At 32.1% G+C, this 17,143-nt stretch overlaps 1 long non-coding RNA gene and 2 pseudogenes across 2 annotated transcripts in view; all 3 read left to right on the top strand.

Annotated features, from left to right (window-relative positions):
• The window catches only part of LOC149564543 (uncharacterized), a 43,145-nt pseudogene extending 27,174 nt beyond the window's left edge, over nt 1-15,971 (top strand). The window contains exons 4-5 of the transcript XR_016361370.1: nt 1,357-3,738; nt 15,894-15,971. The product of XR_016361370.1 is annotated as an uncharacterized LOC149564543 (transcript). The remainder of the gene's footprint in view (nt 1-1,356; nt 3,739-15,893) is intronic.
• On the top strand, nt 5,250-6,771 carry LOC149564545 (uncharacterized). Its single transcript, XR_016361440.1, has 2 exons — nt 5,250-5,412; nt 5,539-6,771. It is a non-coding gene; the product is annotated as an uncharacterized LOC149564545 (long non-coding RNA).
• Nucleotides 13,213-15,156, top strand: LOC149564544 (uncharacterized; annotated as a pseudogene).
• Nucleotides 15,972-17,143: the final 1,172 nt, after the last annotated feature.

The following is a 17,143-nucleotide window of genomic DNA, read 5'->3' as shown; positions in this document are numbered from 1 at the left end:
TAACAAGTGATATCAAAGCTTGGTGATAGGTTCGAATCCTCAAACTCTTAGGTAACATTGAAGAGGAGATTGTTAGAAAAAAAATTAGCACAATCCTTGACAAGGGCTTACCCGCCTCAATGTGTACTATAAGTTGAGTTGTTGTATCGAATATTAAGTGTTTTGGTGCTTCTTTTATAAATATATAAATTAAATATGAAAATAAGAGCTAATAAAATATAACACTACATGACAAAATAATAGATAGAGCAAGTGTAAGAATATGTATTATTAACAATAAATGTAAAAAAGAAAAAGCATAGAAAACTAAAATTAACCAAAAATACATACAAATACTACTATATAACTATATGAAAACACAATTCTTCTATAATAAATCTAAAACTATCTAAGAATTGACACACACTATCTATTTGCAAACATAATATGAGTCTTCACTTCTCTATTAAGACATTTGTTAAAAAATACAACGTCAATTTCTAATTAGATTATAAATAAAACTCATAAACAAGACAAATACATATAAAAGATAGAAAAACTATTTCCCTTAATTTACCTTCTATACATTTTTGGCATACCTATACAACCGCTAGATGCAATTGCTAGCATCTAAGAGAGACAAAAAAAAAAAAAAATTGATACAAATATAAAAATTGATACAAATTAAGATAATAGAAAATAATGTTTGTGGTGAATTATTGAGAGAGAAGACAAGACTGATCTATCAGCTGTCCACAGATAAAAAGTAACAATTTTGTTCCCACAAACTTTTCTCCGCTTTTCCACGAAATCTCAACAACTCTAATGTCTTTTCATCACCAACAAAGTAAACGGTCCGAAAGAAAAATTGTATGCTAAATTTCCACCACTTTTGTCTTTCTTAATTGACTCTAGACTTATATTGGAGGGCTGTAAGTAAGTGGGTCAAGATATTGGGAGAACAGGTTTTGTAACCTAACTTTCCTCTTATTTTCCACGTTTTTTGTTTTTGCGTGTGAGGAAAAGTCTTTTATACCCATCGTGATTCTTGACTTGCAGACGAAAGATTTTAACTTTCAAAGATTCCATAAAATTGCGTATGAATATTCTAAGCGTGTTTACCTTGTAGAGTTTTGATGATAGATTCAAAGGAGTCTTAACCCCAATATCACTAGGGAAACACTATAATTCCCAAACATTTTTTTTATTGTTAAAATTAAATTTTCATCTATAGGGGCCTAATGAAAGTCCTTGGCCAGGCCATTCTTTCTTAAAATCTTTAACAACAATCATAAATTACTACAAAACTAAGAATTCCCATAACAAGAATGATGGAACAACTGGTGAGCACAAACGCCAATGAATCGACCATTATAGAGCTATACAACAAACAGTAGGAACTCCTCCTTATCCCACACACTCCAAACAAATCTTTCAAGCAATATGCTAACTATAAAAATCAATGCCACTTGTATTCCCAATTTTCAACTTGAATCCATTTCTTTCGGATCTTGTAATATACAAGGGGATTTTCCAAGTTTTATTTCAACACAATACTTCTTACGGTCACTAGATTTGTCTCAAAACTCTCTTAGCAGAAATATTCCTGATTGGCTATGGGATTCTAGGCACCTTAATTATCTCAACCTCTCTTCTAATCAATTCGTAGGTAATTTGCCCTTCAAGTTGCTTGGATTTGAGAATAATAATTGTGACCCCTCAGACATCGATTTGCATAATAATAAGTTGCAGGGAAATATTCCACTTGCTCTACATAACATGGAGTTCTTAGATCTTTCAGAGAATCTATTTCATGGACCCATTCCAACAAAAATTGGTAAGTATGGACAAGCTCTACAATTTTTGTCACTAGCAAAAAATAATTTGAGTGGTGTCATTCCACATTCTATCTGTGAGTCAAATAATTTACAAGTTTTGGATTTGTCAAATAACAAGCTTAGAGGTAACATTCCCTCAAGTTTGTACCAATGCTCCATGTTGTCCATACTAAATCTGGAAAAGAATGATCTTAAGGGCACAATTCCAAATATATTTGGAAACATGACTCTTCTAGAAACATTGAAATTGGGTTTCAATAGGCTAAACGGGGACATCCCATCATCCCTTAGAAATTGTACCTCTTTGAAAATCTTAGATTTGAGGAACAACAATATGCGTGGGGGTATTTCTACCTGGATTGAAAGCTTGCAAAGGCTTCGCATCCTGATATTGAAATCAAATAGATTTGTTGGACAGATACCCTCAGAATTATCAAAACTACGAAGTCTTCAAACATTAGATTTGTCAAGCAACAAATTTTCAGGCATTGTTCCAAGTGGCTTTATGAACTCAACTACAATGGCAAATCACACAGAAAACACAGAAACTCTTGAATTGATAGGTGGTGGTATCATTTACATAGATAGTATAATCATCAAAAACAAAGGACAAGACATGGAGTATGTGAGATTATTGACATTTGTAAAATGTCTTGATCTATCAGACAACAATTTAATAGGCAAAATACCTTGGGACATTCAATCCCTCAAAGGATTGATAATTCTCAATGTTTCATGGAACCATTTCAGTGGCAAGATTCCAGAATCCTTGGGAAGTATGGTGCAGCTAGAATCACTTGACCTTTCCAGAAATGAATTTGTTGGGATGTTTCCTGTTGAGCTGATACATCTTACATATTTGAGCTACTTTGATGTCTCTCATAATAACCTATCAGGAGTGTTACCACAAGGAGGACAAATGATGACATTTAATGCTTCATCATTTTCCAACAATTTAGATCTATGTGGCCTACAAATCAATGTGTCATGTTCAAGAAATGTTGGAAGAAGATATGTGGTGGGGTGTGGGATTGGGAATGGGCAATGCACTTGGATTTTCAGGTGTAATTTGGATGTTGTGTTTCAGTGAATCTTGGAGAGCAAAATGTTTCAGAGTAATGGATGGCACTATTGACTGTCTCTTCCAAACATTTAGAAAAAGATTTTACAATACAATATAATGATATTATTTTGATCTCCATCTCCTTTAGATCTGCATATTCAACATGAAGACAAAGTAAGTTTAATTCACACAGTTTATTTATGTAGTTAATGGTTTTTAAAGTGAATAGCAGAAGTTCTTTATACTGATAATGCTGTACAACTATAATAAACCTAATCTTTATGTGTATTATGTCAGGTTCCAATTGCAAGTCTACAATACTATGTTGAATATATAGATCAGGCACCATCATTCACAAATGGAGCATTTTTTGTTCCTCAATAAATGCAGTTTCCAAGTGCTGAAGATAGAAAATTACACAACAAATTCATTCATATCTTTCTACCATCATCAGTTCTGTGACTGTCAAGTTTCAGAATTACATAGGTACCGATAACAAACTCAATTCTATTTTTCATTTCTTTTCTCTATTATAATATTGGCTCCACATAATGAATGCTGAAATGGACTTGCAAAAGTTCACCGTACAAAAGGCTCTCATGCAATTTCAAAGATTTGATAAACATTATTACTAGTTCTGAACTGTTCTGTTCAGTCAATAAATTATGTTTTTGAGATTTTTTTATTTTTATTTTTTTATAATAGCATTCAATTTGCAACCATTATTTCTCTCCTTGATGTTGCATCATTAATTCCAGGACAATGAATAGAATGAAAAGAATAAATTATTGAATTATAGGATAAACTTGAAGACTCTATTTCTCATCCACTTCAGGGAGCACTGCAGTTCAACCAGAGGTGTGTTTAATTTGAGTGACTGTGTTGTTTCTTGCCTTCGATTGTATTATTCCTGACTGCTGAAGTTTGATATGATTTCAATTTGCAGGTTTTCTATTCAAGTTTCTCAATTGTTAGCAAATTTTAAGTGGAGCTTAGGAGAATCATCTATTGATATACGGTACCATAGCCGCTCTACTAGAAATACATGGTACTCACTTTGCACCTTACTTATTGTGGTTTTGGTAAACAAGACATTTGTATGAATCTTATTTGTTCTATGACAGCAGAGGCATATATTCAAGGTTAAAACTGCAACGAAGGCAGCTTATAATTGACCATTTAGTTCAAAGTTTATGAGGCATGATTCAGAAATAAAGTATGTCCTTTCCACATTATCATTTGATTGTTAGGAATTCAAATGAGTTTGCCTTGGAAGTGGAAAATATGCTTGAAGTCAAAACAGAGTTTAAAGAAATAATTATTTTATAAATAGTCTTTTTAAGTAATCAAAATATTAAAGTTATATATTAAGAAAGATCGAAAACAAGGATCAGCCCACTAAAGTTTCAAAAAATGGTTAACTTTGTTTGCAAACATTTTTTTGTGGACAATTGTAAGATCTCTGATTTGTTGCCAGTGTGTTTTCTACGTTGTAAATATTTGCTATCTTAAATTCACAGATTTTGCTGAAAAGTTAAAAATAGGTCTTTGCTGAATGCTTAACATTGTGTTGCCAACAAGCAGTTTTTGTGGGGAAAGCACAAAATTCATTTCAGAGCTGATTTGAATGGTAATAAGAATAATCTCAATTTTTATATCAAGCCTCAATATGTTTAAAAAATAGTCCTGTTTCATATATTAGATAGTGCTACCCCTAATAAAATGTTAATTATTATCCGGTTGCATTAGAGAATTAGTAGCAGAAAGTATAGCTGATAGAAAGATTGGTGAGAAACAAGAGGAAGGATAATTGTTCCCATAGAGCATATGGAATGTACACACATCTTCTCTTCACGAATAACAATTTGGAATATAGGTGATAAAAGCTTAAATTCCAACAATAGTTCTATGGATTAATTCTCTAACTGTCGAATTCCAATATGATTTCAGTGTATGCGGCATCAGATTCAAGTTTATAATATGTATGCGGCATCAGATTCCCATAGTTACTCTTCCAGAAATACCAAGTACTCACCTTACATTTGATAATTACATAATGTATTTTTTCTTAACAAGAAATTTATATGAATATTATCTTTTAAAAGTTCCAAGTTGAACTGATGGAAAGGATGTGTTACTTAAAAAGAAGTTTTGATGAATATTATTTGTTATGTTACTAAGTATTTGATTTTCTTTTTGATGAATAGATCTTTTTCATTAATTAAAATATAAAGATACATATTCACCAAAAAAAGAGCAAGGGATACAAGTTCAGACCCAATGTTAGATATCAACTATCCATAAAAAAACATATGTAAGCAAAAAAATAAAACCTTCAGACTGCAAGAACAGAAGTCCTTGAGATTATTGGCTAGCTTAGCCCAACAATCAGCAGTAGCAGCATCATCTATTGACAGATTTTGCAGAAAAATCAAACAGGTCTTTGCTGAATGCTAAAGATTGTGTGACCTAGAGTGCAGTGTTTGTGGGTCAAGCACACAATTCGTGGCATTTTCAGTTCTGATTTTGATGGTAAGAATAATTCCACTTTTTATTTCAAGCATCAAGATGTTCAAACAATAGGCATGTCCACTTATTCAGGTATTAGATAGTGGTGCCCCTACTCAAATGCTAATTATTGTTTGGTTGGGCATACAGAGTTAACAGCAGAAAGTAATGCTGATAGAAAGATTGTTCAGAACAAAAGGAAGGATGTTGCTCCCATTCTCTTCAATTGTTTGCCTGGGATAGCAACTATAGATTTAGGATATGAAAGGTAAAGACTGAGCCATCTCTTCACAACACCAATCTGGAATGCAGGTGAAAAAAGCTTAGATTCCACCAATAGTTGTACAGAGCATGGGATTTCATATTTTCATTGAACAAAGATGATTTGATTCATCAAAATACATTACTAAAGATTTTATCTTAAAAACAAATGAAACAGCAAATTCAAGGGAAGAAAAAGGGTAGCCCTTACAAATTTAGTGTCAGTGGATGTCTTGGTATGCCCAAGAACACAATATATTGCTTCCAATCACAAGTGGACCAACATATATCCAGAAACAGCAAGCAAGAATCTTTATGGTTCAGGAATTTTCAAGGCAACAGAGGCATAGCTCACAATTCTGGTATTGTTTTTAACACGTCAAAAATTTGATGATTATATTCTATTGAAAAACTTAAAAACTACGGATACTCAATTTAGAGTTCTCTTAACTAACATAATCATTGTGGTACCACGAGATCTAATATCAGCCCATTCGTATTACTTGAATCGGTTTCCCTAACATTCTTGAATGTGTACAGGGCCATACCTGGAGAAAATAGATTGCAGAATGGTGAAGAGCAATCTTATATTTCAATCTGTTGGTTTCCGACACTTTCTCTAATGAAGGAAGATTGTTTAAATCTTCTGAACCAATAAATCTCAATAACAGTAAGATGAAGAGAATTTGCTTCTTTCAAAATTTCTTTGCTTTTGATGATCCTTACATTTTCCATATTTGATTGGAATCGCCTTATTAATGAGATTTCCATCCCTACTGTGTTGAGGGTAGCAACCCCAAGAATCTGTTGTACAAGGAAGATTTCCCACATTTTCCTTCCCAAGCGGATCAAGGGGACAATTCCTTGAGATGAGCAGAGTAGCATTGATAGATGTTTGCATAGTGAAGCTCATATTGTCTTTTTCATTATTTGTCAGTCACATCCTCCGTTTGGGTTTTAGTCTGTTCAAAGAGCAGAAACCAAAGTTGGCTAAATTATTGTAATTCTGTTTATTGAATTATGTATATAGCTTGCCACTTCAATAAACATGTTTTATTTAGGTGGTTGTGTATTGCAAATGTATTATGTGATTATGATAAATAATGGTTTTTGATGATATTATTTTTCTTTTGTACTATTTTATTTTATTCATGTGTACATTACTTAATTCAATATAAAAATATTGATTTAAAATTATTCTGAAAAATTGTACCTCTTTTTCTATATGATTTAAACTTCTTTTTTATTTTAATTTTATTTTTATTCTATTATTTTATTTCCTTTAAACTTTTTTTTTTAAATTAAAAAAATTCATTTGTTTCCTCAATGAAAATCATAAGATTATTTTTGGTTAGTTTCTAATTCCAAAAATAATGTTATCTTGGTCTAATGAGAATGGGATTGATTATTTCAATAATAAGTTTCTAATTTATTGAATATTTCTATATGGTTGTCATTTTTTCTCACTAAATTCATCTTCTCAAGCCTTGTGCTTGGTCTACTGATGCAATTCTCATTGTGTTGTCTCAAAGGTAATCATAGTTTTTAAAAATTGTCAGCCCTTCCCCTTTTTCTTTTTTCCAAATAAGATTTTATCTTCCTTTTTAATATTTAATATTTTTAGTCTATTATTTTAATCCCTTTAAATTATCTTTAGTTTTAACAATAAAATTCACTTGTTTCCCTAATGAGAATAAGATTGCTTTTTGATAAGTTTCTAATTCCAATAGGATGTTATTTTGATTATGATGAGGATAAGATAGTTTCAATGATAAAATTCTAATTGATTGAATGACTTTACATGTATACCAATATTTTTTCAATGAATCCATATTCTCCAGTCATATACTTGGTGTATTTTGATGAAATTCTTAGTTGTGTTGTCTTCTCTAATCACAAAGGTGGTCATGATTTTTGTTTTGTTTTCTAACAAAGAGTTTGGTATAGAGTTGCTAGATCATATTATTTTTCATTGCAATTTTTTTTGAAGATTGTAGAAGATATATATATATATATATATATATATATATATATATATATATATAATGTGGATTAAGTTTTATTTATTTAATTTAATTTTTTTTAATTGTAGAATCTTATTTTACAAATAGTTGTTGCTTATTGATGATACTTAAAATGGAAAGAAGCATACATAGCATCCTCCTACCTTTATAAGGAAATGCCTTTTTCCTAATTTTTGTTTTTGACAGCTATGATTAATAAGATTTTTTTTAAAAAATTACATACATTTTTCTTTTAAAAAATTAATAATTCATTTTGTAAGTTTGAAAGAGCTAATTTTTTATATGATACAAATTTTGGAGATTTCTAGTTGATTTTTAATATTTCACCTATAGATCATACTCTATGATCTTTCATAAAAAAATACAATATTAAACAAAAAAAATTTAAAGTTTCTTAATTGAAAAATATTTTATAGAATGAAAAGGGAAAAGATCAAAAAGTTTATTTCAATAAACATAGAAAAAATTAAAGCTTCTTTCTAAAATTTAGAAAAATAGAAAAAGTTACGTCTACTATAAATTTTACAAAAAACAACTTATTATCTTCGCCAAACACTTATTTCTAATGACAAAAAGTTATTTCCTTTTTTTAAAGAAAATTTATTCTATATAAAAATAATAATATTTTGCATTTCATTAACTTTCATCAAATATCACATAGTTTAATATTTTGAATTTACACTACTATTGACCTCTAAATTGTAAAATGTCACAATGTAGTACAAGTTGTAGTATGACAAAAAGTTGAAAGTAAAGTAAGAACTAGAAAATCTTGTCTCGATTGATCCAAATAACTCCAAAATAGTTTTTCCAAAGCTTTAATGTGCTCTTGGATTAGTTAGGCTCGACGCCATCTTTTTTTGAGCTCTTGGTTGTAATCTTGCAATATTTGGCAAAAAGTTACAACTTTGCATTTTTACACCTCTGTTACTCCAAACTTGTCCTAAGTGGTCCAAATCACATAGGAACCATTATAAGAACCTAATTGACATTGGAATTTTCTACATCAAACTCCAACTCGACCACCCTTAGGTGGTTGTAATGCACAAAATTGCTCATATGCAACTTTTAGGGTTTGCAACCCAAAATGGACTCAATTAGGCTTAACCTTATTAGATTTGTTGCATTTAAGTCTTATTAAAAACATGACACACAAATCACATCAAAATAGTTATATCCCCCTGCACCATACACCTAGGGTATGAAGAAATCAAGTCCCTTGATTAGTTAGGTCTTGAAATGTCTTCAAATGCTTGATGATATCTTATTTAGCCATCCAAGTGACCCCTACTTTAGGTGAAGTTTCCCACTTTACTAAATATTATTTGTACACCCCTTTCATTATTTTCTTAATAACCTTGGAATTAATGATGTATTCCAACTGTACTAGTTGACTAGGGGGTAGATTTGTGATCCAATCAAGTTCGTCTATACTTGCAATCATGTTGCCCTATATTTGTGGGTTCCCCCTTATCGATACAAATCACTAACATTAAAAATTGGTGAAATACCTATGTCAGGAGACAATTTCACTTCATAGGCATTGTTGCCAAAATTGTATACAACTTTAAATGGCACTATCTTTTTCATTAATGGCTTTGTTGGTTTCCCTTTAGGTAATCTTTCTTTCCTTAAATATGCCATCACAAAACCTCCCACTTTGAAGTGTCATTCTCTCCTAGTCTTGTCTACTTAGGCTTTCTATTTTTCTTCACTTTGTTGCAAGGTTTTCTTAACCTACTCATGGGTTTTATTTTATGTTCTCTGCAAATGTTTCATTCAAGGCACTTCTTTTGTCCATTGCACCTATGTCTCTAAGTTCCATCACCCCTCTAGGATTACATCCATAAACTCTCTCAAAGGGACTCTTACATGTACTCATATGTACAAAGTCATTATAGGCATACCTAGCTTGTCTAGTGACTAAGTCTCAAGCTTGTTCATGTTATTTGGTTAATCTCATCAACATATTACCCAATGATCCATTTACAACTTCAGTCTAACCATCAAATTGTGGAATAGAAGAAGATGAAAATGACAAATTGACAATTTCTTGCACAAAGTTCTCCAAAAATAACCCACAAACTTGTAATCTATGTCACTCATAATGCTTATAAGAAGACCATGAATCCTCACCATCTCCTTGAAGAGTAGGCCCACAATGTAGGATGCATCATTGGTACTTTTGCAAGGAATAAAAGTATGCCATCTTACTAAACCTATCCACCACCACATATAGGCTATCAAATCCCCTCACTATTTAGGCAAACCAAACATAAAATCCATACTAAGGAATTCCCAAGGCCTAGTAGGAATAGCCAAAGGTTGATACAAGCCCACATTGGAGGTTGTCCCCTTAGCTCTCTAATAAATGTAATTGTGTTCAACAAAATATCTTACATCACTCTGTACTTTAGGAGAGTATAGAACCCACTTACATGTTCCAAGGTCTTGTCTAGGCCAAAATGCCCAGCAAGACTACCTCAACATTTCTCTTTGTTAATATTTTCTCTCACAAAGCATCAAGGAATGCATGAAAAATGCCATTTAAAAAATAGCCCATCCTGTAACAAAAAGTTTGAGTAATCAACACGAAATGTGTTGGATAAATTTGAACAACTCTTATAAATCTTTGAAAAATCTTTGTCATCCTCATATAGGTTCCTTAATGCCTCTAACCTTGCACTTTGCAATTATTTCTCATGTATACTAAGCACTCTCCTACTGAAGGAATTTTCTACCTTGTTTTTAGTACTCTTTTTATGCCTAATGGTAATAGTGTAAGCTTGTGATTGCTTCACTCACTTTAAATGCGTTTGGTTAAGTTTCTCCTTCATATTTAGGAAACTAAGAGCAAGGTTGGTAGTATATAAAATGAATTCCTTATGCAATAAGTAATGCCTACACTTCTTTATGGATTGAACCAAAGTGTATAGCTCAAGATCATAGGTGGAGTACTTTTGTTTAGCCTCATTTAACTTTTTAGAGAAGAATGCTACTAGGTGATCTTCTTAACTCAACACTACTCTAATAGCCAACATACTACTAGCATCACATTCAACTAATAATACTTGATTGAAATTTGACAACCTAAAAGAGGGTATCTCTGCTACTTTCTTTTTCAACAAGGAAAAAGACTACGAAATAGCAAGCTAGAAAACTATGAAATGTCGCCATCTCAAAGGTACCAAGCATTGCAAATTATAAAACTCTGAAATGTTTCCGTTTGATAGGTGCTAAAATTGGATGTTGTGAGCCCACTACAACATTCGGGGTCAAATTGTGATGACAATTTGCGACAGAAGTGCAATATGAGTGTGATTTTTATGTTTTTTTGGAAAATATTCCCGACGTCATTGTAATACTGACAGTGTTGTCGTAATTGTGACACCCACATGATTATTTTTTCAAAAAAGGCTCATTTGTTATATGTCAAGCTAGGGTGAAGTCACAAACCTAGGGAGAAGTATCGGTATGGCTACCCCGACATTCACATGTCCCCATTTTTTTTTCGTGAGGCAAGGTCGTAGGACCACATAATCGAATGTTGAATCTCCCTACTGCCAGAGGATATGTTGAATGAATCTCCCTCCTGAATCTCCCTACTCCTTTCCTTATTGTAAAGTAAAAATGGGACCCAGAAAACTCTCCCTACTCCTTTCCTGATTACACATTATTACCAACATAGAATCTAATCTTTCAGTATTTCCTCGATTTAAAATCTTTCAGTATTTCCTCGATTTAACAAGGAAAGCGGTTAACCATATTCCAGAAAAGGACGCTGAGTCGATGGTCTCACTGTCAGCATTTTAAATGTTTGTTTTTCACATTGGAAAATTGATGATTTTTTATATTACCCGATCAGATTTGGTGTACTATTATAGCATTGTTTGGCTCGAATCCTGATCTGAAATCTTTTAAATTAAAGATTTGGCTACACAACGCCCACCCTGTTTCACAAGTAGCTACGGTGAAGGAAGGCCAATATCACGTGGAAGAAAACAGTAGTGTCAATTGAATAATTTGTAATTGACAAGATATAACTTTGGCGTATAGCTGGACGGAAGCTCAAGCTTCTCGATCTTCTAAGATCTCTAAGTTTTTTTCCCTCTAAATTGTATATCATGAAAAAAGAAGTTATAATAGTTATATTATTAAGGAAATAAAACTATATAATAGTTAAAAGAAATTTGTGTTTATGGTATAGTAAAGAAATATAACTAACATCAATATTTTAAAAGTTTTGTTAACTATAATATGTGAGATATTTAAAATTTTAGGAATCAAATCTATTATTGAATTAAATTTTTCAAATGCAAAACATGTTTACAGTTGACATTTTTTGTTTTATTACTGTTGATATTTTATTTTTCTTTCACACATGTATTGAACTTTTATAGTGCTACTAGTTCTTTAATTGAATCAACAATGAAAGGATTGTGAATCCTTATAACATGAATAACAACCCAATTCTCTGGTAGCAATAGCTAGAATGACAAAACCCTACACTATACCTTCAAAATTTTAATCCATAATTGATAGCGATTACGTCTAATCCCTCAATAACCACTAATACTATGATCTTCACACAATTTATCCCACAAACAAACAAACAATAGGAGACTCCTCTTTATCCCACAAACTTCAAGAAGTGTTGAAATAAGGACGACTTTAGTGAAGGCCACATATTTGCACGTACAATTGTGGAGATTTTAAATGGAGAAGGTTTCTCTCCACTTTCACTCAAAGCGGAGACACAATTATAAAGAGAGCAAGTTGTTTGAAGGAAGAGCAGAGAAGTGTTGTGTAATCTAACAATGAAGATGTTGATGATAATGCTGTTGTTAGTAATTCTGATGAGAGGAATTCCTTGTTCATCTCAATTGTGTCATATAGATGACAGGAATTCCCTACTCGATTTGAAAGAGGGCCTCAGCTTCACTTCCTCTTTCAACACTCTGCAATCGTGGAAGGGATTTAACTGTTGCAAATGGCAAGGAGTCACGTGCCACCCAATCACTACCCACATCATCTCTTTGGATCTCAACCCTTGGTACCTCAATGCCTCCTAGTTTACTGATGAATCCAGGCCATTGATGTCATGGAGGGAACTTTGTGAAGGACTATTCCAACTGCGACATCTCCAATGCTTGGACTTGAGTGATAGTGCTTCCTTCCCTCCTCTTGCTATCCCTTCACATCTCTACAAGCTCTGCAATTTGAGGTATTTAAGTTTGTATGCATCTAACTTTGTTGTCCATATTTCGAAAGAGATCGCTAACCTCTCTGTCTTAACATATCTTGATTTTAGTGATAATGATTTGAATGGTACAATTCCAACATTTTTAGGCAATTTGTCAAAGTTCACACATAACTAAACTTTGGTTATAACTCTTTGAGTGACACCATCCCAATGTCTTTGAGTAAGCTATAAAAGCTCACAAACCTTGACCCTTGACATAACTCTTTGAGTGGTACAATCCCAACCTTATTGGGTAAGTTGTCAAAGCTCACAAAACTAAACCTTGGTTTTAACTTTATGAATAGCACCATTCCAACATCTTTGAGTGAGTTATCAAAACTCACAAACCTTGAGCTGGTATATAACTCTTTGAATGGTACAATCCCAACCTTATTGCGTAAGTTGTCAAAGCTCATAGAACTAAACCTTGGGTTTAACTCTAGCTCACATATATTGACCTAAGTTCTAACTATTTGAATGGTATAATTCCAACCTCCTTAGATAATTTCACCAAATTAACAAAACTTGATCTTAAACACAACCAACTTAGTAGAAGTTTGACACTTTCTTTTTTTGATAAAGTCCATAATATTAAAGGGTTATATCTTTCAAGGAATGTGTTGAGTGTAAAAATCAATGCCATGTTTATATTCCTAATTTTCAACTTGAATACATGGATTTTAGATTTTGTAATATACAAGGGGATTTCCCATCTTTCATTTCAACTCAATACTTCTTACAATCACTAGATTTGTCTCAAAACTCTCTTAGTGGAAATATTTATGTTTGACTATGGAAATCTTGGCAGCTTTATTATCTCAACCTCTCTTCTAGTCAATTCATAGGTAATTTACCCTTCAAGTTGCTTGGATTTGAGCATAATTTGATCCTCAACGCTCATACATCGATTTGCATAATAATTAGTTGCAAGGATATATTCCACTTCCTCTACATAACATGGAGTTCTTAGATCTTTTAGAGAATCTATTTCATGGACCCATTCCAACAGAAATTGTTAAGTATAGACAAGGTCTTGTATTTTTGTCACTAGCGAAAAACAATTTGAGTTGTATCATTCCACATTCTATTTGTGAATCAAATAATTTAGAGATTTTGGACTTGTCAAATAACAAGCTTAGAGGTAAGATTCCCTCAAATCTATACCAATGCTCTATGTTGTTCATGCTATATCTAGAACAAAATGATCTTAAGGGCACAATTCCAAATATATTTGGGAATATGTCTTGTCTAGAAACATGGAAGCTAGGTTTCAATATGTTAAATAGGAATATATCATCATCCCTTAGAAATTGTACCTCTTTGGAAATCTTAAATTTGAGGAATAACAATATGCATGGGGTATTTCTACTTGGATTGAAAGCTTGCAAAGGCTTCGCATCTTGATATTGAAATCAAATAGATTTGTTGGCCAAATACCCTCCAAATTATCAAAGCTACAAAATCTTCAGATATTAGATTTGTCAAGCAACAAATTTTCAAGTGTTGTTCCAAGTGGCTTTATGAACTCGACCACAATGACAAGTCAGATAGAAAACACAAAAACTCTTGAATTTATAGAGAGTGGTATCATTTACATAGATAGTATAATCATAAAAAATAGAGGACGGGACATGGAGTATGTGAGATTATTGACATTAGTAAAATGTCTTGATCTATCAAACAACAATTTAACAGACAAAATAACTTGGGATATTCAATCCCTCAAAGGATTGAAACTCTCAATGTTTCACAGAACCATTTCAATGGCAAGATTCCAAAATCCTTGGGAAGCATGGTATGACTAGAATCACTTGACCTTTCCACAAATGAATTTGTTGGAATGTTTCCTGTTGAGTTGATATATCTTACATATTAGAACTACTTTGATGCTTCTCATAATAAACTATGAGGAGTGTTACCACAAGGAGGACAAATGATGACATTTAATGCTTCATCATTTTCCAACAATTTAGACCTATGTGGCCTACAAATCAATGTGTCAATGTTCAAGAAATCATGTCGTTTCTTCCATTGATGATGAAAAAAATGAAGAAATGTCGGAAGAAGATATGTGGTGGGATGTAGGAATGGGAATGGGCAATGCACTTGGATTTTCAGGTGTAATTTGGATGTTGTGTTTCAGTGAATCTTGGAGAGCAAAATGTTTCAGAGTAATGGATGGCACTAGTGACTGCCTCTACCAAACATTCAGAAAAAGATTGTATAATACAATATAATGATATTCTTTTGATCTCAGTCTCCTTTATGTCTGTATATCCGACATGAAGACAAAGTAAGTTTAATTCACAAATTTTATTTGTGCTGTTGATGTCTACAATATTATGTTCGATATATAGATCAGATACCATTCTTCACGAATGAAGCATATTTTGTTCCTCAGTAAATGTTGTTTCCTCTTGGTGAAAATATAAAATTATACAACAAATTTACTCATATCTTTCTACCATCATCAGTTCTGTGACTGTCAAGTTTCAGAATTACATAGGTACGGAGAGCAAACTCACTACTGATTTTTCATTGCTTTTCTCCACTACACTATTGGCTCCACATAATGAATGCTGAAATGGACTTGCAAACATTCACCGTACAAAAGGTTATCATACAATTTCAAAGATTTGATAAACATTATTACTAGTTCCGACCTGTTCAGTCAATAAATTATGTTTTTTAGATTTTTTTTAAATAATTCTTTTATAATAGCATTCAATTTGTAACAATTTAGTTGTCGTTTGCCTTAAAAAAATAAATTGTTTTAACAATTATATCTCTCCTTTATGTTGCATCAATAATTGCAGGACAATGAGTAGAATGGATATCTGTCCTTGATGCTGCATCATTAATTATAGGATAAACTTGAAGATTCTGTTCAACTAGAGGTGTGTTTAATTTGAGTGACTGTGTTGTTTCTTGCCTACGACTGAATTATTCATGACTGCTGAAGTTTGATATGATTTCAGTGTGCAGGTTTTCCATTCAAATTTCTCAATTTGTTAGCAAATTTTAAGTGGAGCTTAGGAGAATCATGTATTGGTATACGGTACCATAGCCCCTCTACCAGAAACTCATGGTACTCACTTTTTGTGGTTTTGGTTAACGAGAAATTTGTATGAATCTCTTCTTTGTTCAATGATAGTTGAGGCACGTATTCAAGGTTAAAACTGTTAAAAAGGTTTTCTATGGATGTGCAGCGAAGGCAACTTATAATTGACTAGTTAGTTCAAAGTTTCTGAGGCACGAATCAGACAATAAGTATGTCCGTTCCACATTATCATTTGATTGTTAGGAATTCAAATGAGGTATTCTTGAAAGTGGAAATATGCTTGAAGTCAAACAGAGTTTAACGAAATAAATTTTTTTTTTATGAATAGTCTTTTTAATTAATTAAAATATTAAAGTTACATATTTTGTGAACAATTATAGCATCTCTGATTTGTTGCCAGTGTATTTTCTATGTTGTAAATATTTGATATCTTAAGTTGACATATTTTAATTAAAAGTCAAAAATAGGTCTTTGCTGAATGCAAGAAAGCAGTTTTTGTGGGGAAAGCACAAAATTCATTTCAGAGCTGATTTGAATGGTAATAAGAATAATTTCAATTTTTATTAAGCCTCAATATGTTTAAACAATAGCCCTGTTTCAGATATTAGATAATGTCACCCCTAATAAAATGCAAATTATTATCCGGTTGGCATTAGAGAATCAGTAGCAGAAAGTATAGCTGATAGAAACATTATTGAAAACAAGAGGAAGGATATTCGCTGGGATAACTGTTCACATAGAACATATGGAAGGTACACACATCTTCTCATCACAATAACAATTTGGAATACAGGTGATAAAAGCTTAAATTCCAACAACAGTTCTATGAATTAATTCTCTAACTGTCGAATTTCAATATAATCGAATTAATTAGCAGATTTTTTTGGAGTTTAGAATCAGCTTTACCGAGTCCATAATCTGGGAACTATGATAGTCCTTAGTATGCGGCATCATATTCCAATAGTTACTCTTCCAGAAATACCAGGTACTCTCACCTTACATTTAATAATCACATATTGTAGTTTTAGTTTTGCTTAACAAGAAATTTATATGAATATTATCTTTATTAATAATTACTTATTGTAGTTTTGCTTAACAAGAAATTTATAGAGCATCACATTCAATTAATAATACTTGATTGAAATCTGACAACCGAAAAGAGGGTAT

Source organism: Cupressus sempervirens, chromosome 3, assembly GCF_028749045.1.
Source record: "Cupressus sempervirens isolate cs-2001-9-10 chromosome 3, ASM2874904v1, whole genome shotgun sequence".
NCBI classification, from domain to species: Eukaryota; Viridiplantae; Streptophyta; class Pinopsida; order Cupressales; family Cupressaceae; genus Cupressus; species Cupressus sempervirens.
The sequence above is the reverse complement of the archived record's forward strand: the minus strand, read 5'-3'. Positions and strand labels throughout refer to the sequence as shown.